This window comes from Sus scrofa, chromosome 3, assembly GCF_054392235.1.
Source record: "Sus scrofa isolate SSC_HxYL_T2T_F1_AM1 chromosome 3, Sscrofa_HxYL_maternal_Yorkshire_Landrace_v2.0, whole genome shotgun sequence".
Lineage (NCBI taxonomy): Eukaryota > Metazoa > Chordata > Mammalia > Artiodactyla > Suidae > Sus > Sus scrofa.
Window position 1 is genome coordinate 131,269,579 of NC_139385.1, and position 27,147 is coordinate 131,296,725.

A 27,147-nucleotide genomic window follows, 5' to 3' on the forward strand; every position below is an offset into this window, starting at 1 on the left:
CCTCCATCTTGTAACTTTGTCACCTGGAACAGGTGTCCTTCATGGGAAGACAAAGATAGGAGGAGACACTGGATCTTACCCATCGTGATGGGAAGTAACTCATGACACTTCTGTTCACAGCCTACTGGTTAAAAATAAGTCACATAGGGAGTTCCTGTTGTGGCTCCGTGGTAACAAACCTAAGCAATATCCATGAAGATGTGGGTTCCATCCCTGGCCTTGCTCAGTGGGTTAAGTATCTGGCATTGCTGTGAGCTGTAGTATAGGTCACAGATGTGGCTCAGATCTGGCGTTGCTGTGGCTATGGCGTAGGCGGCAGCTGTAGCTCTGATTCAACCCCCAGCCTGGGAACATCATATGCTATACATATTATTATTAAACAATAATAAAATAGTAATAATTATAACAATAAATAAAATAAAGTAAAATAAGTCACAAAGCCCTGATCCATTTAGAAAACAGAAATATAAAGGCAGACGTACAAGTCTAATAAACAGAACACCCTCTGCCATAGTAGGGGATCTAAATGTTACAGCTTTAAGAAAAAGAGGCTCCTGAAGGTCAATTAACAGCAGGGCTGCACTTGAAGAAGTTCACTGATGAAGGATGTCACCTGGTATTTCAATCCAAAAAGGAGGCATGCATTATTCGTAATAGCCAAGATGTGGCAACCACATAATGTCCATCAGTGGATGAATGGATAAAGAAGATGTGGTATATACATATAATATATATTATTCACCTTTAAAAAAATAAAAGGAAATCTTGTCATATATGACTGCAAGGATGAACCTGGAGGGCATTGTGCTAAGTGAAATAAGAAGGTCACAGCAGGGCAAATACTGTGTAATTCCGCTTATATGAGGAATCCAAAATAGTCCAACTCATGAAAGAAGAGAGTAGAATGGTCGTTGCCAGGGGGCTAGAGGAAGGGGGTTACCCAGTGTGTATAAAGTTTTCCTATTTAATCCTCCCCTCAATTTTTTTTTTACTGAGGTAGAGTATGTCAAGCACAAATTTACAAACAATAATAAAATATTAAATACTCTTTATGCAAAAAAAGCATGGCTTCCAAGAATAAAACTTACATTTTTTTCCTTAGAAAGATTTTCTTCCAAATATATTACTAGAGAAATGATGTTTTTGAAGGTATCCTTGCTGCTCCGTTTATGCTTGTTGAAATCTGAAGACATCCGCCTCCCTCAAGCAGACAGGGGCTCCCACTAAGGGAGCATGAGGTCCAGGAGGACTTTGCCGTGATTGGCTTTGAACCTGACTTGCTCACTGCGATAAAGTAGGAATCTCAAGATGACAAAGAATCATCCTTTTCGTCTTAGCCTTTTTAAGCGGTTCTAAGCACAGATTATTTCTTCACAACTGAACCTGTGAAATACCAGCTTTGTCCATTCAAGGCACACCTGTTGTAAATAAATACTTTTTCTTTCTTTCTACTTTTTGATCCTGAGAAACCTTTCAGCAATTCAACAAATAGTTTTTAGGATGATGTGGAGAGATCCCAAGATCTGTGGAAACAGAATCCGATGAAAATAGGCTCTACATTGGAGGAGCATCCTGCCCCCACTCAAAACAAAACAAAACAAAGTCAAAACAACAGCAACGAAAACCAGATTAAGTCTCGGTAAGACAGGAGCTAAGTGCCATGGGCAATGTACATATCCTTTAATAAAAGCTTCGAGAAGGGGACTTGTAGGTTCCAGGAGTCAGGAGGGGGATCAGAGGGGGAAAATGACAATCTCACCAGGCCAGTCAAAATGATGCATTGTTTGTTAGAGGAGTACGATCTGGGCGAGGGAGGACTTTGAGCAGGAACATTGAGGAGGTGGAGGGTTAGCATTTGGGAGAATGTGGTGGGCAGGGGATGGATTGAAACGTGGGCTTGGACCAAATATACAAGAACCTAAATATCCTTCCAAAGGAGTTTGGACTTGACTCTATGCATGTTAAGGTCAAATATGTGCTGCGGAAATTTCATTTTCATGTCCAGGAAAGATGAAATTCTGTATTTGCACAACATCTCTGTGTGGCATGGACAGGTAGTAAATTGTTGATCAATATCTATGTTTCTCTACTCATATAGGGTAACAGAAATTTTATTTTATTTTATATATTTTTTGTCCTTTTTTTTTTTTGTCTTTTAGGGCCGCACCTGCAGCATATGGAGGTTCCCAGGCTAGGGGTCCAATTGGAGCTGTAGCCACTGGCCTATGCCAGAGCCACAGCAACGTAGGATCTGAGCCACGTCTGCAACCTATATCACAGCTCACGGCAATGCCAGATCCTTAACCCACTGACCGAGGCCAGGAATCAAACCCACATCCTCATGGATGCTAGTAGGATTCATTAACTGCTGAGCCACGACAGGAACTCCCTTGGATAATAGAAATTTTAACTGAATGTGTGATGCTCAGGATAAAGATGACACTTCTTAAGTTTCCTTACAGTTGGTATGGCCACATGAGGAAGTTCTTGCCAATGAGACACAGATAAAGACTTAGGGAAGCACCTGGATATTTTTTCAAAGACAGCCGGCATACGTGATGGCTTCTCTTGTCTTGATGCTGCTATTTAGCATGCAGATGTGATGAAAAGCTCCGTGGGTCATTTTTAAAAAGGCAGTTTGAACTGAAGAGGCCAATTACATTTTCCTCCATTTGAATTGCTTTTCCATTTTTATAAAAAATCAGCTGGGGAGTTCCCAGGTGGCCTAGAGGTTAAGGACACAGCATTGTCACTGCTGTGACTTGGGTTCTCTTCCAAGAGAGAGAAGGGTGCCCAGCCTTCCAGAGGGCCAAGGAACTTCCCATGCCATGGATGCAGCCAAAACAACAACAGCAGCAGCAAAAACAGTTGGGCCAATTTCTGGAGGTCTACTTCTGGGTTCTCTCTTTTGTTCTATCTGTGTCTTTGCAAAGACCATACTGGATTAATTACCATATCTAAATAGTAAGCTTTAATGTCAGGTAGAATGAATCCTCCCACTTTATTCTTCTTTTTCAGGATTCACAGTCCATTCTAAGAAACATACTTTACTTTATATCATAGAATACACAAAATAAACAAGCATGTATGAAATCCATTTTATAGAAAAATATATTAATTATTTGTGAGGGACTCTGATTTTTTCTAATGTATTCTATTTTACTCCTTCATTGACAGTAGAAAAAAAAATTGTATTGGGGAAATAAAAATTAAAAAAAACCAATAAAATATCATTACACACACACACACACACACACACACACACACACACACACACAAAGTGCTGCTCAGCAGAGTTCCCATTGTGCCTCAGTGGTAACAAATGCGACTAGTATCCAGATCTGGCATTGCTATGAGCTGTGGTACAGGTCGCAGATGTGGCTCAGATCCTGCACTGCTGTGGCTGTGGTGTAGGCTGGCAGCGGCAGCACCAATTCTACAACTAGCCTGGGAACTTTTATATGTGGAGGGTGCGGCCCTGAAAAGACAAAAAAAAAAAAAAAAAAGTGCTGGTCACGACCCTCTAAATTGATTTCAACCCACAAATGGGCCTCTCAATGTGCAGTTTAAAAATGCTTCAGCAATAGAGAAAGGGACAGGGATATTTACTATTAATCCACTATGTCATTCAAAGGGGAAAACAGTGGGAAGAGTGGAACCTGTTTCCCTGGAGGTGGAAGGACCAGTAGGGCTGCCCCATTCACATCAGCTTTCTTTTCTAACTGGGAGAAAGGCGTGTAAAGCACATGCAGCCCATTTTAGGGGATGTTCTCACTAGGAGAAAATCATCAGTCTCTAAACATGGGATTGGTTTTCTTTGAAAATAGAAAAGCCACTCAGCAAGAAATTTAAAAGCTCTGTAAAACGGTATTTGTTATCATGCTAACCAATGAGCCAATTCTTTTACATATGTTATCTTTTATCCTCATATTGTTCTAAGATATGTAATTTCCATCATACATATGAGAAAAATATATGTACACACATACATATATACTCATACATATACATGAACACACACACATGTATAAAATACATAACCTCATAGAGATTAAGAGATGTATTCAAATTTACACATCTGATAAGGAAGCACAATCAGACTCAAGCCTGTGTTGGTCTCAGCCCCCACCCCAAATCTCATGCCCAAGGCTAAAGTGAGGCAGCCTATTGTGATCATGATTTTTTGGGGTTTTTTTTTGTAGGTTTTTGCTTTTTCCTTTTTAGGGCTGCACCCATCATATATGGAAATTCCCAGGCAAGGGGTTGAATTGGAGCTATAGCTGCCAGACTACGCCTCAGCCACAGCAACGCCAGATCTGAGCCACGTTTGCAACTTACACCACAGCTCATGGCAATGCCGGATCCCCAACCCATTGAATGAGGCCAAGGATGGAACCTGCGTCCTCGTGGATACTAGTCAGATTCATTTCCACTGTGCCAGGACGGGAACTCCAAGGATGAGCTCTTTGGGATGGTTCATATGAATGTTCTTAAGATGACGATGTAACTACCTACTTGGACCAGGAGGCGAGGGGGCCACACCCTGAGCCACTCAGGGGCCTGGACTGTGAGGGAGATTTCACTGAACAGAGCGACTATCCCAGCTCCTGATGGCTACAGCCCTCTTTCACATGAACAAGGAAAAACTTTTATCAGGTTCAAGCCACTGTTATTTCGGGTTTATGTTACTCACAGTTGAATCTAATCCCAACTGATACTACTGCTATCCCACAAGAACAGTGGCTGAAAAATATATATCATGTATCCATCACATAAATCCACTTTTATAAGGGAATGAAGTCAGATTATTACCCCCAATAAAAAGGTGTTTCGCAACATGACCCAGGAATTTAGAAGTACCATTTATTCCCCATTTCTCAGTCTCACAGACACAGCTCCCTCTGGCCTTGGTGGACATATGTGTGAGCCTGGTTTTCATGGTGTCAGGATATAGAGGTCCAGGCAATGAAGAGCCTCCAAAGACAAGGACTGGACTGTCACACTTTGGCCAGCAGTGCACTTTCTCCAGTTTTGCAGTCAAAAGCGAGATGAATATCTCTCTTGTTTGCACCTTCACTGAGTAAGTTTTCCAATGGAAGGAAGAAAAAAAAAAAAAAAAGACAATGGTGGACAAGTAGAATGAAGAAAAATGAAATCTAAACAAACTACATTCTTCCCTGAACAGAAAAGTTCAATTAAAAAAAAAAAAAGAGGAGTGAAATGCAAGATACTAATTTGAACCATAGCCCCATGTCTAATGCTTTTAGCCAAGGAAAGGAGAGAAAAGCAAAAGAAATCTGAGTCAGAGGGAAGATGTCATGGTGAGTTTCAATGGGATGGATTCCTTATTAATTCTAAAGAACACGATGCAACATGGATTTAATTATACAAGTCAACCCACCCACATTCCTCTGTTGCTTTTCACACACATGGGCTTCTGAGGACGATGAAAGGTGGGTGGGGAGGAAGGGGAAACGAGGAAGCACACGGGGTGGCTAGGGCCACGGAGGAGGTGGCTCTCCTCCAGGGCTCAGCTGCTCTCAGCCTCCCCTTTCTGAATATGAAAGCCTCAGAGCCCCACTGCAGCCAAAACAAGGGTGCCCAGCCTTCCAGAGGGCCCATTTACCTGGCCTGCAAGCACACCTCCATTTATTCTATTTACTGTGGAGCGGGGAGTCTTCAGGGATGGCGAGGAGGAGGAATATCACAAGGGGGATAGATCAGAGCTTAAAAAAAAAAACCCTCTCAGCTGCTTTTAATTTCCAGTGGGATACAAAATACAGCCGCACCAAGATTTTCACTAAGCACAAACAAATCTGCTAAACCTCCAAAGAGTTTGAATGTATCAGACATTTTAAAATTTGTATTTTAATAGTAATTGTATACACTGAAGAAGTAAAGTGTGATGGTTTCATATACATAGTGAAATGATTACTACTGCAGTCAACTAACTAACATATCCACTCCTCTCACATTTATCTTTTGCTCCCCCTGTAGTGAGTGCAGCAAAAATCTACCACCGTAGCAAGTTCCCAGTATACAACAGGTGTTACTAACTTTCGTTACCCTGCTGTACATTAGATCTCAAGCATTCTTCATCTTACATATCTGCATCTTGGCTGAAACAGCCTCCAGCATTCTCTAAGGTCTCTGGGATTTTTTTACTTGTGCTGCCATCAGTGATCCCCCATCTCTTGTACAGGCAAAAACATCAAACATTTCCCATAACCAAGACCCCATTGTTTCCTCCTGCTTTGTCTTCTCACTTTCGGGTAATGCCCCAGAGAATTCCAGCTGTTAGAAAGTCCCATTGATCATTCTATGACTGTAGCTAACTGTCTGTGGACATTTTTAGACTGCTAGAATGATGGGCCTATGACATTGCAGGACATCAGTATCAGAGTTCACTTGAAGATATAAACAGAAACAAACAAAAACCCCATTCTAGCTCTTCTAAGCATAAGGGATGTACTGGAGAGAAGTACGTGCTTAGAGAAACCTTGAAAGTCTTTAGGTTGGTCTCTGTGAATGGCTCCAAGAGCCACATCCCTGAATTGGCCCATCAGAGTTGCTGCCACTTTGCTCACCATAGGGAGAATGGAGAATTGGCAAAATGCACTGGGGTATGGCCCTAGGAACACCCAGTCTTAATCATAATCCAAGGATCCAGAAACTATCTTCGGAACAGCTCCACCCAAAGCTACATGATGTCTGCTACATCTGCGCTGACAGAAATGGCTGATGCCCGTGCACTGCCTCCGGGTGCCACAAAGCTAGTGACTAGACACCTAGATGCCTGTTTGCATTAGGAGTGGGCTGGAGTGGGGAGGTGTGACCATATTTACTGCATTCCACCCTCTTAACATCCCAGGAGTGCCTCTAAAACCTATTATCACATTTGGAGCCCGAGGGAATGTGTCTTTAACTCTCCAGTCTCCCCAGTCTAAGAAAGCATATTAGATTGCTTTCAAACATTTTAATGGTGATCCATTTTTTAAAAAATGAAACTTATTTTGAAATCATGTTCAGTTGTAAGAAATAATACAGAGACCCCATGCACTCTTTGTTCAGTCTCCCCAAAAGGCAGTATCTTGTGAAACCATAGTATAATATCACAACTAGGCTTTATAGACATTGGTAGAATTCTCTGGTCTTTGAATAAGATTTCTCAGTTTTATGTGCAAGCGTGTGTGTATGTGTGTGTGTTAGCTATCTGCAATTTTATCAGGTGCATAAATCTATCACCACACTCAAGATACAAAATACAAGGTAACTTGGTATGCTCAAAAGCCAGGAGTGATAATAAAAGAGGGGTATGGATGGTCTTGGATGGGTCTTAAGATGGTTTTGAAGATAATTTGTCCTGCCATTCTGGAGGGGATTTCCTCTTGGTAATTTCTTGTGATAATTGTACAGCCTCCTGATGTACAGACCTCCACAGTCAGGTATGAAATCTGGGAACTCAGGGCACAGAGTTCCTCGTGGCTTGCACAGGGCAGGCGTGGAGATCACAGAGGGCTGGCACAGTGTAGGTACTTAAATGCTAGCATTAATTATTATTTTTGCCACAGCAAAAGTTCCCTTCTGCAACCCTACCTTCTCTCAAATCCAAGCTTATAACATCTTCCTCTTTTCAAGAGCAAGCTCAAAACCACATTATCAGAGTTCCTGTTATGGCGCAGCAGAAACAAATCTGACTAGGAACCATGAGGTTGTGGGTTTGATCCCTGGCCCTTCTCAGTGGGTTAAGGATCTGGCATTGCTGTGAGCTACTGTGTAGGTCACAGATGCAGCTTGGATCTGGTGTTGCTGTGACTCTGGCACAGGCCGGTGGCAACAGCTCTGATTAGACCCCTAGCCTGGGAACCTCCATATGCCGCGGGGGTGGCCCTAAAAGGACAAAAAGACAAAAAAAAAAAAAAAAGGAACTTCATTACCTAAGAAGCCCTCTTCTTATCCCACCCAAATGCTCTCTCCTTTCACCCTTGACAATCATCGTTATCCTCTACAAATGCCCTTTTAAATTACACATTCCTTGTCTGCTCTCTTGTTTAGAACCTATTGATTAAATTCCTACCACTTCCAAGAAAAAAGACTACCTCATTATTCCACACTGAAGGCATTCAAGGCTCTTTAATGTGTCTTCACTGATTTGGTGTAGGCTCATCCCAGTAACTCCTCTGCAAGCATCGTATGTTCCTTCATTACAAGACCACTTACCACTTCCTAGAATATGCTATGCAGTTTCACATCATGCTGACCCCTAAGCCTGAAAGCATCTTTTCTCTCTTTGGCCAATCAAAACCTCACCTCCAGGCATCTCAAACGTCTTTTCTTCTGTGAGGTCTTTCCTGAACTCTGATTGACCTTTCTCATCCTGGTACCTCTTGAGAACCTATAATTACCTTTTCTGTGGTATGTGTCATAAGCCAATTGTAATGTAAGTAACCTGGTGAGAATCTGATGTATTCACTGAACAGTGAGCAGAGTGATGGACCCTCAGGACAACTTGTGTTTGTATGTCTAGAACCTCCCACAGACACTGAGGGTCACAGCATCAGGAAAAGGGGAATATTCTGTGGAAGCCAGAGGGCTCTTGGGACACACTACATGCCACTTAAGTCTTTATTAAAATTTAGGCCCTCTGGGAGAAATGGAGAGGTCTGAGGAATGAAGGTTGGAAGTCTCTGTCACTGAGTATACAATCTTGAGACATAAAAGAGGCAAAGTCTTCTTTAGGGTCTTTGAAAACAGATTTCAGTAATAGTTAAAAGCAATCATTCCACACAAGCCTGAGACTACTCTCTATAACTTGTCCAGTGTGGTACTTCTTTTCTGATCAAAGAAAAAATTAATTTAAGCCAATTAATAATTTGGTGACATTTGAGTGTTAACGCTCAGGTAAAGAGATACCTTCCAGGAAGTTCCCATTGTGACTCAGCAGAAGCAAATCCAACTAGTATCCATGAGGGTGCAGGTTCAATTCCTGGCCTTGCTCAGTCGGTTAAGTATGCAGAGTTGCCATGAGCTGTGGTGTAGGTTGCAGATGTGTCTCGGATCCTGCGTTGCTGTGGCTGTGGCCGGCAGCTGCAGTTCTGATTTGAACCCTAGCCTGGGAACTTCCATGTGCCACAAGTGCAACACTAAGAAGCAGAAAAAAAAAAAAAAGAAAAGAAAAAAGAGAGATGCCTATTCCAAAATAAACTGAATATAATATTGAGCTGCATTTCCAGATGAGTGGTTAAAATATCCTTATGTTGGTAAACTGTCAAAATTTTGTCAGAGCTTTCTCCATTTAAAAAAATTCATCATATTTATTTCACTTTTTTCATTTTCTAAGTTGTAATATCTCATTCTTTTCCTGGGACAACTATTAAAGGCCTAATAGTTGTGCCTATAGTTGTTCAGTTGCCACATAGGCAACTGAAATAAAGTGTGGTAAGGGCTTGTAAGGGGATCCAAACAAGGGGCTATAAGAAAATGAGAGAAATGAATACACTCAATCCTTAGTTTCAGTTCGTATTTTATCTTAAATATATCCAGGTTTGTTTCATGTTCCATCAAATATATGAGTGCTTACTATGTGCTTGCTGTTGTACCAGATTTATTGGGAGTAATAAAAGAAATATACAAAGTGAAAAACTTCTTGGGTAAATAGTAAACTGGCTTTGAACTGGCCCCTCTTTGGGGCCATTGGTGATTTTAGAGAAGAAATACGCTGGAGATGAAATAAAGCAATTTCACTTGACTACACTTTAAGTAGCTTCCTGGTAGCTCCTTTCAAGTTATTCTCTTATAGGATGAAAATATCTCAAAGTGTAGATTAACTTTAAAAAAAGTTTTATGAACAACTATAATTACTGGGGAAACTATTTCCATAATTGGGGGGCCAGTTGGTGGTGGCTAAATCAACACAAATGATGGCAGTTCCAATGCCAAGAACAGTTTTTGAGAAGGTGAGAGCAGGGTACCAGCTGTCACCATTGGGCTAGGGGCCCATAGGGAAACTGACGACAGTAATAGGTACCACTGACTGAGCACCTACTCTGAGCCTGGCAAGTTGCCAAGCACAGCAGTCTATGCATTATAGCTAACCCTCACAACTTTGATCTAAGATTGATCCTATCCACATTTTGCAAGTGAAAACACTGGGGCTTGGAGGAATGAGGTAGCTTCTCATAGTTATGCTACTAAGTAGTGGCCGAATCTGGTTTGCATCCGAAACCCATGATCTTTCTGTCACACCCTGATGCTCTTGAAAGTGAGGATACTTGGAAGGACAGGTGATCTAGGAACTTTTGGAGCATGGAGGTCCTGAAGGGAAAGACTGATTTTCTTGTTTTTCGGAATCATCTGAAGGCTGGCATGGTCTGGGGATACTGGTAGGTAGGCAGTGAGTACTGGTTAAATTAAATTGAAAAGAGTTTATATCAGTGGCACAGTCTAAGCCCAACCCTCTCACCTGCAAGGCATCCACGAACCTTTTGTTCACTCTAGCGCTGATTTCCCACCTCCTGTGGCTGCTGAGTGAAGTTCTCAGGGTCACTTCTAAAGAAAAGCGGTATCCACTAAGTGTCTATCTGATGTTTTAAGGGTTGAGCAGAGGCTAACAGGGCCTATCGAAGGTGGAAAATCAGTCTCAACAAGAAGAGAAGTGTGATTGCAGTTTTCAATGTGCTTTATGCCCAAGCCTGGCTCAGCAGGCTGGGAATCAGGGGTTAAAACCACCACTGCCACTCCCGTAGACACACAGCACCTACCATCACTTTTTCCTCCTCTTCTCTGGGAACACTCCCATATCACCAAGAGAGACACCTGCATCTTCCCTACATTTATACCGGCCCCAGCAAACCCTGCTTAGCTCTTCAACAACGCTATTCACCTGGCCCCTCCACCATGACCACCTCTCCTGCTGTCCACCTCTCAGTCCTTCCATGGGTATCCGTGCCCACTGGGCTCTCTCTGCCTCCGCTAGAACTGGGGACTGCCCTTAATTAAGGCCAGCAGATTCCACAGTCTAACCCTTAGGTATTCTCCCCAAGAACCATTCTCTAAAAGCAGCTTGGATTTTAAGCTTACAATTCACATGTTGTTCCAGAGCTGACATTAAAAAAAAATTATAAGCCCTTTCAAATAACAAATGCTTGTGATCAAAATATGGTACAAAATAAACTTTTAGAGTCTTTGTCACGAGTTGGTGCTAGGTCATGGGAGCCGACAGTCATAAGTGGCCAGGAACGGTATCTCCTCTCTAACTGTCCTGCCAAATCTGTCCATGGGGGCCATTCCAAAAAGAGGAAAAATCAGCTGTAAATCCTCAGAGATTTCAATATTTTAAACACTAACAAAGTGAGAGGCCACAAGTTTCCCTGTGAACATGCCTTATTATAGGGAGGGATGTTTCTAGGATTTTGGACAAAAGAAAGAGGTCTGAATTCCAGAAGCTCTGGTGGGTTGTGAGTCATTGGGAGCAAAGTCCACCATTTTTTCTTGATTCGAAGCGGTACGGGGGTACATGATGTGCAGAGGAGCTGCAGGAGAATTTTCAAAGGGCTGCCAATCCCACCAACGTTGCTTTTCTCTGTCTTTGCCCCTTCTGTCCCCCTCAGTCTCTCCAATTTTCATCCCTTTCCCCCACCACTGCAGTGTAATTTGCTATTGAATACATTCTCTGAGCTTTCTGATTTTAAGAATTTAATTTTTTATTCTCTGTCCTTTAAAATGATTTCCTAACATTCACTTTTTACTGTAGGAAGTGTGCCCTCTATTTATTTTCAATCTTAGGTAATTTAAAGGGATGACTTGGTTTTCCAAGTAGAACACATACCTTCTTGTTTTAATATACCCTCCTGGATATTTATAAGAGGGCGACTGCAGACAAGAAAGGAGAAATGAATAGGGATGAAGGCCATTCATCCTCTGCTGGCAACATCTACTTGTCCCTCTGCTTGTCTTGCCTGCCATACAAAACTCTGACTTTTCTTGTACCAGCCCCACTTTGCTCCTTCATGTATTTACACGGAACACACATGCTCAACCTAACTCTCCTGTTTTATATCATTTCGCTCAGTCATCACTTCCACTCTTCAACTGAAAGACTTTTCTGTTTACTTTGACCAAATCACATGATGTGAGATAAATGTTCAAATCCATCTTTATGGGCATTTAAAGATTGCAACACTCCTTTTACAAGGCAGCTCTTTGATTCCAAAATGGATAAGCTACAAAGCTACAGTTGGCCTCCATCACCGCTGCAAAGGGACAGGGTCCTAAAGTTAGTTTTGCTCATAAAAAGGTAAACAATGACACACAGATAGGAAAACAAACAGAACCAGAGTGTGCCCAGCAGAACCCTGGTAGTGGCTATTGGACTGGTGTCCCTGTAGCGGAATGCTGACCTTCGGAGACCAAGTATGGACAAGTGCTGAGAGTTATCAGCCCATTATATTATGTAACCAGTCCTGTCTATAATAACAACACTGGAAACAAGTGCTGACATTTATCAAACATGTAGTAGACGTTCAGTATAATTCTGGTGCCACACCTGAGTTATTAACCTAATTCTCACAACAGCCATTAGGACTTATTCCTATCCTTCAGATGAGGATGCTGAAGCACAGAGAGGTTGTACCACTTGTCCCAGATCACACAACCAGAACGTGGCAAAGCTGGGATTAAAACACCAACTGGGCTCGAGAGCCCCTGTTCTTAGCCACTATACTCTGCCACTTCTCCCAGGATAGGTGCTTTCCCTGCTCTCCATAAAAGCCTTCAGAAATCCAGTACTGACTGAGGGAGCTATCTCTGTTGCCTCCTGGAACTACGTGGAGCCTTCTCACCTGGAGCCAAACCTGTCTGTCCCTCACTCCTTACTTTAGTCTTCTTTCCACCTCTGGAGCCATCCAGAACATGGCTTTGTCTCTTTTTCTCCTCCTAAAAATCTCTAGAGATTTGAAGATATCAATCGATCCTATCAATTGCACCTGAACATTATCTTCCAGGTTAATGGAAGTCATCCTGTCCTAATAGAAAAACGGCACTGGAAAATTAAACAACTCTCCACCTCCTGAGGCTCTAGTTGAAAGTATAAGTCTAAAGTTGGGTGCATCATATGATATTGCTTAGATGTAGAAACTAAAAAAAAAAAAAAAAGATGATACAAACTGTACTTTATACAAAACAGAAATAGACCCAACAGACATAAAAATCAAATTTACGGTTACTCAGGGGAGAGATGGGGGAGGCATAAATTAGGACTTTGGTTTTAACATACACAGACTACTATATGTAACATAGATAAACATCAAGGATCTACTGTATAGCACAGGGAACTCTACTCAATATTTTGTAATAACTTATAATGAAGAATCTGAAAAAGAATAGATAGATGCACATATATAAAGGGATCACTTTGCTGTGCACCTGAAACTAATACAACATTGTAAATTGACTAGACTCTAACTTTTTAAAAAATGAACAAAGTTGGGTATAAAGAGTATTAGGATTAGTCTCAAGGAATTAGTAAGATATGCTGTTTAACATTTATGTAGCTATTCACAGTGTTATTTATATAATCCATAAATTAGAAATAACCTAAGTATCAAAAACATAAAGTATAAGTTAACCATGTGACGTACTAGGCATTCATTAAAATTAATATTTTCAAACAATAACTAAGGATAGCAAATTCTCATGATAATGCGCTATTTAAAAGTAGGACTTCTTTTTTTTTTTTTTCCTTTCTTTTTTCTTCCCTTTCCTTCCTTTCTTTTTGGTTTAGAGAAGCCCTTTCAATATTTCCTTTAACCTGGGTTTTGTGTTGCTGTATTCTTTAAGTTTTTGTTTGTTGGAAAAAATTTTTATTTCCCCTTCTATTTTAAATGATATTCTTGCTGGATAGAGTATTCTAGGTTGCATATTTTTTCCTTTTAGCACTTTAAATATCTCTTGCCATTCCCTCCTGGCCTAATGTATACATGTAAGGATAACCTGACCCCCTTGCTGTACAGTGGGAAAATAAAAAAAATTATTAAAAAAAAGTAGGACTTAAAGCAATATTTAGAGTACTGTCTTAATTTTGAAAAGAAAAATAAAACCCCATAATACATACACCTAGGAAAAGAGCAGAAAGAAATGCAGCATTCTACTACTAATGGATGACCTTTTTTTTTTTTTTTTTTTTAGGGTACACCTGTGACATATGGAAGTTCCTAGGCTAGGGGTCCATGTGGAGCTACAGCTGCTGGCCTACAGCATAGCCACAGCAACACAGGATTCTTAACCCACTGAGTGAAGCCCAGTCAAACCCGCATCCTCGTGGATACTAGTTGGATTTGTTACTGCTGAGCCACAATGGGAACTCCTGGATTAACTTTTATATCTTCTTCTAAATACCCTATATATTTTCTAAAATGAACACTCATTACTTTTGAAATAAGAGGGAATATACTGCCATGGTGTGTGTGTATTATTATTATTATTTAAGATCATATGAGTCAGAGAATCACCTCCAGCTGGAGTTTGATTTGCAGACTTGAGAGCAGGCAATGGCATTGAAATGGAGAGATTCTTCCAGCCAATGCATTGGCCCCCAAATAGCATTTCAGAAAATTCCCAGTGGCCAGGGAATGGGAGCAGCTGGGGCCTCTCCCCCTCCATACCCCACCCCCTTCAGTCTCCGTGTGGATAGTGTCAGGGCTCCACCCATACAGGGTTGTCAGATAAAATACAGGACACCCAGTTAAATTCAAAGCTTAGATAAACAATGACTATTGCATGGGACATACTTACATTAAAAAAAATTATTCCTTCTGTATCCGAAAATTAGATTGAACTGGGTGTCTTGTATTTCGGCTGCTAAATCTGACAACCTTGCATGCAAATCCCTTCAGATTTCCTTTTTTTTGCAAATGTAAAAATGCCCCCTTCTCCTTTCCCATCCCCCCTAGGAGCACTTCCTTATCAAGTCCCTCACCCAGGGATCCTGCTCAGGATGTGCTTCTACAGAAGCTGAATTCAAGAGACGTGCTCTGCCTCTTTTCCTTTCCCCGTATTTCTTTTTCTGTCTCTTCCTCTCTCTCCTTTCTTAATTATCTGTCTCCCTCTCTCTCCATTTCTCAAAAATTGCTCTCTTTTACTTTTTTATGGATTATCTGAAAAACAAACATCCTCAGGATTCTTTTCCAATGCTGAAAACTATTACCAGTACCAAGAGTAATCACATCACAAAACTTTCCCACTAGAGGCCCAGTAAGGGGTGGCCTGGGCCCAGTCAGCAGCTTGGCAGCCAGGCATACCCACGTCTCTGGGAGAAATGTGAAGACAGCTCTGCGGCTCAGACTCACGTGGGGAGCTCAAGTTCCCCTGATAGCCCTCCCTTAAGAGCGAACCCAGTGGGAAGTGGACAGGGCCCAGCCATAGACCAACATCGGAACTGGGGGCCTCCCCTAACTCTCCTTTCCTCTCCCACTTGGTGGGTCCCCCTGATTGCCTGAGCTGAGGTGTAGAGGACAGGAGATCCCAACAGTTATAAACACGCTTGCTCTCCAAATCTTTCTTCCTCATAACATGAAGATTGCTAAACTTAATTGTTGAGAATTAGCTCCTCTATTCTTTGATTCTGGTCTGACAGAGTCCCTGTGGCAAATCGCCTTAACTGGGCAGGTTTATGGTAGGGGAGGAGATAGGAAGAAAGAAGGCTCCTTAGCTCAGGATATAAAATTTGGACCTTAGTCTTTGAAGATGCAAGTCATTGACTGGTTTTAGTCAAGAAAGAGGGATCCAACAAACCACATTTTAAAAAGATCACTCCCATGTTATCGTGTTAACTATGAGGAGGCCAGGGTGCAAGCTCAGAGTCTGTTACATGTTCTGGGGAAACTGAACTGAAGTCAGGACTAAACGAGGAGAAGTGGGATTGGGGGAAGGGAAGCCACCTCCCTCTTTGAAGAGGGAGCGTGGGTGCAGAAGTGTACGAGGAAAGGGGAGAAAAGATGGTCCGTCCTCTTTGGCGGTTGGGTGTGGAATACAGAGGCACACAGGACGGAGAGGAGGCTTCCAGGGGACTGGAGACAAGGAGCTCCAGTTAGCTGATTTATGCCAAATTTGAGATGCCCACGGGGCATCCAAACAGAGACATCTTTGTGCCGAGTGATGTGAAGCTCAGGAGAGAGGTCTGGGCCAATTTGTTATTTGGGAATCGTGTCTCTGAGGCTGTGAATCAGTACTATCCTGAACAATAATGTTTAAGGGGGTAGGAAAGAGGAAGAGTAGTCAGTGAGAGACTGAGAAGAATCAGCCAGAGGTGTAGGAGAAGACCTGGGGAGCCTGATTGCCAGGAGACAAGGAAGACAGAGTATCCAGCAGAAGAGAATGGCTGACGTTTCCAAATTCCATAGCAAAGAAATCACCTGTGGGGGCAGCTGGATAAAAATCTGACTGCAGGATGGCCACCAGCCATAGGGAGTCAGATTGGGTTCCGAGCCATGGGAGAACCTTCTAACAATCAATGCATCCAGTCCTCTGCATACAGTGGGTTGTTCCTAAATATTAGTTAAAGTCAGGGGTATTTAAGAATGAAATTATTTGTCTGATGAGGGCTACGCAGGAGCTCATTTAGGCAGAGACAGACTGCCTACCAGAGAGGAATATTATAAAGGGGAAACTGCAATGGATGAGGGAACTGTGCAGAGAGGGACCTTCTAACATTTGGATGGCAAATATTTGTGTGAGTAGTTTTTGTTTCCCTTTCAATTTTAAAATGAAATTACTCTGGGCAAATGGATAGTGAGACCCCAGGCCACCACTTCCTCACCATGCCATTTGAGGTAATTCTTATAATGCTGTGTCACATTTCTGCATTTATACACTCGGGACAGGTCATCTACCCCAGCTACTTCACAGAGAACAAATGCTGCGCTGTTAAGTGTTTGGGAACATTCAGGGAAAGAGAAGGGTCATGGAACAGCTCAGGCCTGGGAAAGCTAAGCCTGGCTTTGCTATGATTTTACTGGGTCAACTTAAAATGCAGGGAACAGAAAAGAGGTTTAAGATACCAGCCATCTTCACCGTCTTTCAGGCCACGATGATTAAGTCTTGGGCATAATCACCATTGGCTTCTTTGCCTGGTGCAGGGCACATGCAGGGTGGAAAGAGCTTTAAAAACACATGCTGGGAGTTCCCATTGTGGCTCAATGGGTTAAGAACCTGACTAGGATCCATGAGGATGCAGGTTCGATCCTTGGCTTCACGCACTGGGTTAAGGATTGGCATTGCTACGGGCTGTGGTGTAGGTTGCAGACACGGCTCGGAACTGGTGCTGCTGTGGCTGTGATGCAGCTCTGATTCGACCCCTAACCTGGGAACCTCCACGTACCTTAGGTGTGGCCATAAAAGAAAAAAGGAAATAAAAATAAAAACACACACACTGACTCAGTTGGTCCTCAGTACAGTCCAGTGGTGGGACTGGGGAGGGATCCCATTGTTACCTACACTTTTGAGATCACACCGAGGCTCCATAAGCTCGACTGCCACAGGTTGGGGGTCACAGAACTGAAAAGGGTGAGTTCTCCTGCCTCCAAATCTGTCGTCTTTCTACCTCCCCCAGAGGTGGACAGCACACTGGGGATGATCATTATTAGGCAGAAACCCTAGATTGCCTGCAGAGGGCCCGAGGTAGAGTCTCAAGCCTTTGGTGTACAAACTCGAGAAGGCCATTTTCCCCCTTTGGGGGAGGTGTTCAATTTCTGCAAGCACAAGAGGGGAACCATCCCACCCGGCAGGTTCACAGGCTTATTAAGGGATGAAATGAGAAGAGGAGGGCAGGCTGGGAAGTGCTGGGGACACGTGAGGCCGCTCCTGCCAGCTGAGCGCACAGCAATCCCGTGGCTTTCCAGTGCCGTAGGGCCCAGCATGCCTGTGCTGTGAGCTGGTCCTCTCCTGATGGCCTGGGTAAAATACCCCTCAGAGGGACTGGCTTCTCCCTCCCATTCAATCCAAATATTTAGCTTTGAGCCTGCCTCAGCTGGGCTTTGGCAAGAAGTGTTTGGAGGAGGAGGCTGCTCCGAGGGGCCCTCCTTTGAAGCCCTGGGTGTCCTACTGTGATGTGGGGCTTGGGCCAAGCGGGTTGAGCTTTGAGGCCAGCAGCAGGTTTGAGACACTTGGGGCTGCTGACTTCAGCTGAAGGGGGCCTGGGCCTAGATCCCCACATGGCCCTGGGCTTTCAAGGAGCTCTCTCAACTGAGCATAGAGGCTCCTTTATCTCTCAGCCAGCCCTGGGGCAGCCGTGGAACTCACTAGACTGCCCTGGAAGCTCTTCCAAAAGAGAAAGAAAATTGGATTATTGAGCCATAGTGAATTTTTTCAGGCATCCACCTACTATCACTGACAGTGAATGGCTTGGGAAATATATGCTTCTAGTCCCTGAAACTTTCTGGAAAATTCCAAGTGCTATTTCTACCAGGAAACATGGAACTCTTAAAAACGTAAAGATAGACCTATGTCTAGTCACTTATGGTGGAGCAGGATAATGTAAGAAAATAGAATGTGTATGTGTAACTGGGTCACTATGCTGCACAGTATTAAAAAAAATGTATTGGGGAAATAACGATTTAAAAAAAATAGAGTAACAACAACAACAAAAAAGCAAAACTTAAAGCTATGACTGGACCCAGGTCACTTGGGGCCCACTGGACCACTAGGCAAAGAAAGGAGTGACCACACCAGCAGGTGTAATTAACCCTGATCATAAGCAGGAAGGGCTGCTGTTTCACAATGAAGTAGGGTATGTGTGGCCCCAGGTCATCTACTAGCCTTTGTGGCTGTGTCCAGCACTCACTAGATGTACCAGCTCAATGGTGTAGTGACCTGGGACTCACACCCTCAGAGATGGGTTAACATATAAGGCAAGCCACCTAGACAGGGGAGAGTGCTAATCAGGGAAGGGGAGGAGATCTGGATCTGGATCTGGAAGCGCTGTGGACCAGGACACGAGGAGTCTCAATTACTTTCAGGACCAACTGCAGTGTCAGAATTGGAGTTGGTCCCACTAAACCCTCTAGTATGTTTCCCCAGGAGTCGGGATCAACTAGAATCTTGGAGAAGCTGCATCTAGATGAACTGATCTGGATGTGGGAAGTCTGGGCCTCTGAACAGAGTGTGAAGGTTATAGATTCCATTAATGCCTCCAGGATCCTCCTTCCTGAGCCAGCTTCTCCCTTCTCTAGAGGATTATGTTCTATTAGTTGGGAGCCAATCATCAAGGACCCTAGACACCTCCCCTAGCTGTGCCCATCTCTTCCATTTCTCATACCTCAGCCAATGACTCCCTGATACAGAATTGCAAAAGCATGGAGCTCTCTGATTGAGGGGGGATCAAGGGTGTGAGTCTCGCTCTGGAGTTCACTGTGGGATCAGGCTGAAGGGGGGCTCCAGCTGAGACCACAGCCTTGCGTAGCTCCTCTTTTGTCTATTTGATATTCACCTCATTCATTTTCTCCTAAAAACACTGTAATCCCCATTTCAGGCTCCGTTTCTAGACATCAGCCTTAAGTCAATCCAATACTTGCCAGGCTGGGCATCCTGCAAGGCCATTGATTTGCATCACCTCACACAATCTTCAGTTAAACCTATGAGGCAATATTCCCATTTATCTTTATTATGAAGCTGAGAAAACCAAGGATCACAGTAGTTAAGTAACTTGGTTCAAGTTGCACAGTTCATGTTAAAGTCAGAATCTATCTCCAAAGCCCCTGGCTCTCACCCTTATTCATTCCCGCAGAAGAGATAGAAATAGTGTAGTTTAATACTATAGAAATAGTATTAAATCCTGTCACTGAGGGAATCGCCTGGATAAGGAAACTGGATAAGGAAATTTGGAGAAGAAGAGCCTCTGGAGAAGTTCCAGAGAGGCAAGGCTAAGTAAGGTCTGTAAAGAGCTATGCTATGCTATCAATTAAGAGAACATCTTGGATAACCTCCTAATTACTCAAAGTGCCCACATCAAGGCTGGAGAATGAATACCAAAGACAGCACATGGAAAATGCCTAGGGCCCCTTCAGCCTGATCCCACAGTGAACTCCGGAGCGAGACTCACACCCTTGATGTTGGAGGCATCCAACCCAATACCTTGACAACCATGAGAATTTTATGGCTCTGTCTATATTGTCTAATCCTACATGGATCCATCTCACAGCCTTGACTAACCGCAGGACCACTTGTCCAAACCTAGGCCAGCATTTACAAATGAAAGGCCCAGAGTGGTCCATCTCGGATAGAGACACTGAAGATAGAGTGAAAGGCAGCTTCCCTTCAAGGACAACACATGTAAGCATTGTGTTTTCTGCCATCTAGACAACCCCACAAGTCCTTCCTCCATCAGGGAGTGATTCAGCAGAGTAAATGCCAGTGACACTGGTGCTGATGACAATAACCACTTTATCTTGTGCCAGATATTGTTCCAAGCAGTTTATGTGACAAACTCACCTAATTCTACAGCTATCAGATAAGTACTATCACCTAATTCTATAGCTATCAGATAAGTACTACTATTATATCCACTTTAACAATGAAGAAACTGAAGGATAGATAGGTTAAGTGCATGGTCTTCCATGAGTGTAGAGTTTTCCAGAAGCTACATGATGTGTGATATTATAATGGATTTAATGCAGAAGCAGATAGAGAATCAGCCTTCTTCTGTTAAAGCAAACATTAAATGAATTCATTTTTTTCTCCTAATCACTTTTTTAAAAATTATATTTTCATTAAATTATTTATAGCAAAATGTAATGAGTTTATTATTGTTATTTTAAATGAATGGATAAATATTTTAAATTGTTCTCAGTTTAGACTCTATTATGTTAAATATTGATAGATATAATCTACATAAAATTTTGAGTTTCTCTGTAGTCCTGCGGGTGTAAAGGAATTCAGACACCAAGAGGTTTGAGAACCTTTAATTGATTCCATTCTTTAATCCAGAATACCTCCCATGCTTTCATCTTGGTGGAATACACTTTGATGAATAAAATCTGTGGCATGTTCACTGGAACTTGGTCAAAAGTAACCAAGATTGTGTCCTGTTCATTAATTAGCTCACTGGTCACTAGTCCTTTAAGTAGAATATTTCCTTTTCTCTTTGGAAATGCCCTCCTCCATGAATAGCTAAAAACTAAAAATAGCTAAAAGCTAAAAAATATCTAGAGAAGTTGGCACTTGCATATTAAGAATCTACCCACTCTGGGAGTTCCCTTCATGGCTCAGTGGTTAACAAACCTGACTGGTATCCATGAGGATATGGGTTCAATCCCTGGCCTCGCTCAGTGGGTTAAAGATCCCGCATTGCCACGAGCTGTGGTGTAGGTCACAGACGTGGCTCAGATCCTGTGTTGCCGTGTCTGTGGTGTAGGCACAGCTCCGATTCAACCCCTAGCCTGGGAACTTCCATATGCCATGGGTGCAGCCCTAAAAAAACAAAAGAAAAGAAAAGAAAAGAAAAAGAATCTACCCACTGTACTGGAGTCAGAGGGTGGGGGAAAATAGGAATAAGATGGGTAGAGACTGGGAAATGAGTTCAACAAGATACATATGGAAGAGGAGGGTCTCTCCTCTAGGCCGAGGTGTGACCTTGGCTACTGTGGAAGGGCACGAAGCAGAGGAAGTTGGCCGGTCTTCTCCCAGATGGCCCTGCTCCTCTCATCTGTCTCAGAGTTGGTTGTGGAGGGGAAATGCTGTCACCACACCATAACACTCCTCATTGGAAGTAACCAAGGTGTGGGTGAACATCAAGATCATGGTTGAGAGAAAATGTGAAATCATTTGGGGGAACACAAACCCTTAAAAATAGAAAAGTAATTTGACCCACTGTTTAATAGAGGGATTTTTTTTTTCCTATAGCTGAACATTTTCTCAAATCTTTCTGTTGAGATGAATACTTGAATGAATAGATTAATGGTCTTGGGGAGGGGTATCCGCTTCAATGGCTACATACGTAGAAGTAGAATTAAATGATTAAACATGGAATCATGTGGTTAGTGTTTTCCAGGGTTACATATCTGCCCCTGTGTCTGCAAAAGCCAGAGCAATTCCTGCACACACAGGTACTCCAAAAATACCTGTAGAGTGAAAAGTAGGAAAGAAGGGAGAAAGGGAGGATTTCTTCATTCTGGATGATCAGTTTTAGATGTTATACTTGTGATATTATTCCATGAAAACACATTTGACCAAACTGGGGATAAGAAAAAAATCTATTTTTTTCCCCATGAACCTTATAAAACCCAAAGCATTTATCTTAAGAGAAGAACTGTGTTTATGGAATGGTGAAGTGTTTCTAAGGAAAAATGATTCCATATGCAAAAGCATGCACCAATTTGCTGACTAAGGGGACAGCAGACTTTCCCTATGGCAAGTTCAGAAATACGGAATTCTCCGGCTGGCTTTTTGATGCCACTCTCACAACATAACTGAGTCACTTAGTATTTTGGCTGCTCCTCCTCTAAAACAGTTGACTTCTGCCTGCTCCTTAACAACAGGAGTTGAAAGGAAATGTGTGGATTCAGAAAAAAAAAAAAAAATACACCCCAGAGCCACCTTGAAATGCATTTTTCCTAGGCATATCAAAATATCCTTGGAATTTGTTGTGAAAACTTGACCACATCCTAGTTAGCATGAGGTTAAAATTAGCTATAACATGTGTTTTAGGGATCTCAATTTGCAAAAATATTAATAGAGTTCATGGGCAGTTAACTGCAAGAAAGGGAGGAAATGAAGTTTATAGTGCAAGGCCCTGGGGACTACAGCCTCCCCTGCTCCTGCGCACATCCAATCCCAGAACTCGAGGTGAGGTGAAGGAGGCCATAAAGGGAAGATGGGGGAAATCTCAAGGCTAACGTAATGCGTCTCCTTCTCTTCCCTCCGGGGAGGGTGCAGTGCTTTAGAGGGAGCCTCACCCAGACCTGGCTTCTTCCTTATTCAGGAACCTTATGATTCAGCCAGAGCTGCCAAAGCAGGGACCTTCGGCAAGGCTCTGAGGAGAGAGCTCTGACCCACCCCTTACAATTTCTCTGAAAACGTGACATTTCCTGGGCCTGGCTCTCTAATTGAATTGCTTAGGCAAGAGAAGGTCAAGGAAGACATCCTGGTTTGAGACGTTTTTGAGAGTCAGCAGATACGGATTCTTCTTTCCTTTGCTGTTGATTCTCATGCGACCTTGAGGAAACCACTTCTCCCTCTGGACCCCTGCCTGCTCACCTAAACAGAGATGTGGTGGGGCCAGGTGGTCCGTAGGAGCTCCTCCTGCTCTTTAATCCATTGTTTAATGTGAATCTGACCTTTGTCCATGGGCTTTCTAGGAAACCCTACTAAATAATTATTAATTAGTACATGATTCAGATGCTGGAGCCAGAATAAGTCAATGCAAACTGAAGTAAGCCTGAGAGGGAGAAAGGTGGGCTTTAGTGCAAAGCCCCAAGAGGAGCAGAATGACCAGGAAAGGGCATTTCAGATAAAGAGAAGGCTCTGGGTAAAGGCATGAAGTGTGAGAAACAGCCCCGATTTGAAAGTCAGTGGGGAGAGTGAAGTACCTGGAGTAGATTGAAGACGGAAACACAAGAAGAGAACCCCCGTGGCTTTCCCAGGTTTTCCTGTGGGGAGGTTCTGGGGCTGCCTCTGGGGCCCTCTTCAGTGTAGCGTGTGGTAGCCTGTATGGACTCAGAGTGCCAAAATCCATGGCCGGTCTAGACCCTTTCTGATAAGGAGCCCCCTGGTCTTGCCTGCCCACCTACGGCATTAGAGCTGAGATTTGACTCTCTTGTTCCATTGGCCTGTGTCCTCATGTTAGTTCTTTTCACTCTAGTTCTTTCACAGACCTTCTGCTCACCTTCTCCTTGTAGAGTTGGGTCATTCTCCTTCTGGGAGGACCTCCATGGAAAGGATCTGGGGTAGATCATTTTCCAGGATGCTGGCGAAGGAAATCTTTCACCCACTGATTGATTGGCTTCCGTCTTTGGAAAATTAGGACTCAATTCTCTGAACCTCTAGGGGACTTAAGAGTACCAGGACCCAGACAAGTCATGGGTTCATGATAAAGGTTATCAGGCAGCTTTAACTACTTCCATCTTCCAGCTAGTAGAGCTTAGAATATCACACATCCTTGTTGAGATCCATTGACTGGACTTGATGGCCAGGCACTCTCATGCTAATCACTTTGGCCACAATGGGGTCTGAGATTTGATGCTCCCCAGGTGACCCTGCTGATAACTCTACTCCCCTGGCTTTGCTCCGAGGACTGAGATCTACTCTTACGTTTTCCTTAGTCGTGAATCCCTACTTTGCTTGGTGTCCAAGCCCCCAACTGAATCACAGCTCTGTGAGGAATTCTGCCCATCTGCCCTGCATTGTTTAATTGATATGCTTATGTTTTATTGATATCCAGCATTATGTTTACCAGAGACTGGATTCTTTAGCATCCTGTAGCAGATATCATCTTCTGAATTATGACCAAGGCTGTTGGACAGCCTCTCACATCTGTTTTCTTAGGTCCACGCATGCTCCTATCCACCCTCCAAATTCATCACACATTCTTCCTGCTTAAACTTGACTTCTGGGCTCTGATTTGCAAATAACTGGAATAGCGGCCCCATAGAAATATCAGAAACTATTATTATTAAGACCTCATTTTACTCTCATTAAAGATCTTCTTGAGAAAGAATCTTATGATGCTAGTGCATATTATTTATGGGAATTATTTGATAACTACTTGATAAAACGTTTTAGGCTCATAATCAGTTGCTGGATCTTCAGGACATGGAGAAATAACAAGAAATATGTAAGATTTGTTTATTCTTTTATATGCTTGTTTTAATTAAAGTCAGTATTTGAACAAACGTAGCCTTTGTAATTGTGCACAGTCTGTGCCTAAGTTTATCTACATACAGTCCCTGGCCAGAGGTAATTTGTTTTCTAAAGAGAAGGTCCATGTGTCTGACGCATTAGAGCTACAGGCTCAGTGCTCCCCCAGCACCCTGCAGACTTTGTCTTTTTCAGTCCAAGGCAAGGGAACTTTCAGCTGGCTCAGACTCACTACGCATAGAACCTGGAATCTGACCTTACCCACACATCCTGGGCCCCAAGAAAACTGCAAATCTGAAGTATTTAGGAGTCTTCTTATGGCAGGCCTTTCAACTCCCAGAGGTGGGCCAGTCACTGGCAGAGACCATCTGCCATGCCTCACCAAGCAAAATGGATACTCTTGATATCATGGAACCACTTGATAGTAGTTAATGGAATTCCTTTGGAGCCTATGAACTGGATCCCTAACTACATCCACTAAGAGCCTCTTTATTATATCTCCACTCAAGACACACGCTGCTTTTGTTCCTCCGACAGGCCCATGCAGCAGTGTCCCAGCATGCTTTCAATGCCCCGAAAATAGCTGAGTGAGTCTTCCAGTTTTGGATTTGAGTTTGTTATGATCAAGGTCACATTCTTATCCTTCCTATTCATTCCCAGTCCAGTGAGAGAGACCATCCATGAGAGCTGATGCTTCTAGGGGAAATCACCAACAGCCCTGAAGAGTTCAGGCCTGGTCTCCCTAGTGAGGATGGAGAATGTGGGAAAAATCTTTTCTGATTCTAATCCCTCAGTTCATCATACCTTCTGCCTTTCTAGCAGATTCCCATAAGTAGCCCAAATTCCTCTGAAGGGTTCCACATGCCCTGAATTCCTGAAGGCTTGGAGAAAGCCAGCTTTGGAGCTTCAGTGGATGTTCATACCTGAGCCAGATCAGCAGAGGCACTGATCTAAGTAGCATTTTCAGAAAAAGGAGAGACTCAGATTATTCTGATTGGGGACCAGGAAGAATTTCTGGTTTAACTCAAGAGGACAGCAATAACAGAGCCTTGTACTTTATTTTATTTATTTGTCTATTTTTGCTTTTTTAGGGCTGCACCCATGGCAGGTTCTCAGGCTAGGGGTGGAATTGGAGGAATTGGAGCTGTAGCTTCTGGCCTAACATCACAGCCACAGCAATGCAGGATCTGAGCCATGTCTGCGACCTACACCACAGCTCACAGCAAAGCTGGATCCTCAATCCACTGAGCGAGGCCAGGGATTGAACCGACAACCTCAAGGTGCCTAGTCAGATTCATTTCTGCTGTGCCACAGAGGGAACTCCCAGAGCCTTCTGAATGATGGGGTAAGGCGGAAGTTACATTAGTTTGGCAGTAGGCAGACATGGGTTTTAATTCCTGCTCAACCACTTATAGACTCTGAGGCCATGAGCCTTTTTCTTCATTTCCCTTAGCCTTGATAGTTTCATCAATTAAATGGGAATAACAAATGACCTCTATAAATATGGCCATGGTTATTAAATATTTAAACAGAATTTGGTACACAGTGAATGCTCATATAAAGAAGCTATTTTAAAGGAGAGTTAAGGCAGGTTATTGGGTTTACTTTATCATTTGTTCTAGATCTTATAGATTCCAAGGGAGCTGATGTAACTGGAGAGAAGACCTAGTTAGTTCTAGGAAAATCTACAACAAAACCCACTTTTCTCATAAACTTAAGCAGATCTGGGAAGACAAGCTGTCCAAAGTTTGAACAAGAGCAAAAGGCTGAATTCAGGTTCCAGTTGTCTGGCAGACAAGCAGAATCTCCTTACATCCCCCAGCATATGTGTGCACAAAAGTTCATTGTGTTCACAAATGCACACACGCGCATGGACACAGGCACACACACTCATCTGTTCACAGCCAAAGCCTCACTTACTCCAAAGCCTGAGCTCCCTCCTGTGATGCCCTGGCCACTGTTCTTCAACTCCTGGGCTATGCCAAAGAAGAAACTGAGGTTTCGAGCTTGTTCAAGACAAACTCATCAACATAGTTCGGGTTACCCCCGTGCTACTTTACAAGGCATTTGAGGCATTTTTTCATGGGGCTGGGAAATCATGTTTCACCAGTAATAAGTAGAGTGGAACCCCTTAAGACTAAAGCTCAATTTCAAACTCAGAACTGAGGAGGTCAGAGTGGGTCCTATCATGGAAAATCACCCATTCCCTTTCCTTAGCAAAGCAAGACATTCTCTGGAAGAACGAGAGGAGGCTAAAAATTAAGCACAGCAGTTTCTAATATTTTTCCTCTTGACTTTTCTTAA

The 27,147-nt window shown here is 43.0% G+C and overlaps 2 long non-coding RNA genes across 7 annotated transcripts in view; one reads left to right on the forward strand and one right to left on the reverse strand.

The window, feature by feature from the left end:
• LOC106509894 (uncharacterized) overlaps window positions 1–27,147 on the forward strand; it is a 434,988-nt gene that overhangs the window by 271,368 nt on the left and 136,473 nt on the right. Inside the window, exon 6 of one of the 5 annotated variants that reach the window (XR_014842541.1) lies at window positions 1,478–3,219. The exons of the other annotated variants lie outside the window; for them this stretch is intronic. This is a non-coding gene — a long non-coding RNA (uncharacterized LOC106509894). Of the gene's footprint in view, window positions 1–1,477; window positions 3,220–27,147 lie in introns of those variants that run through there. 5 annotated transcript variants of the gene reach the window in all.
• The window catches only part of LOC106509892 (uncharacterized), a 545,897-nt gene that overhangs the window by 131,679 nt on the left and 387,071 nt on the right, over window positions 1–27,147 (reverse strand). The gene's annotated exons all lie outside the window — the stretch shown is intronic.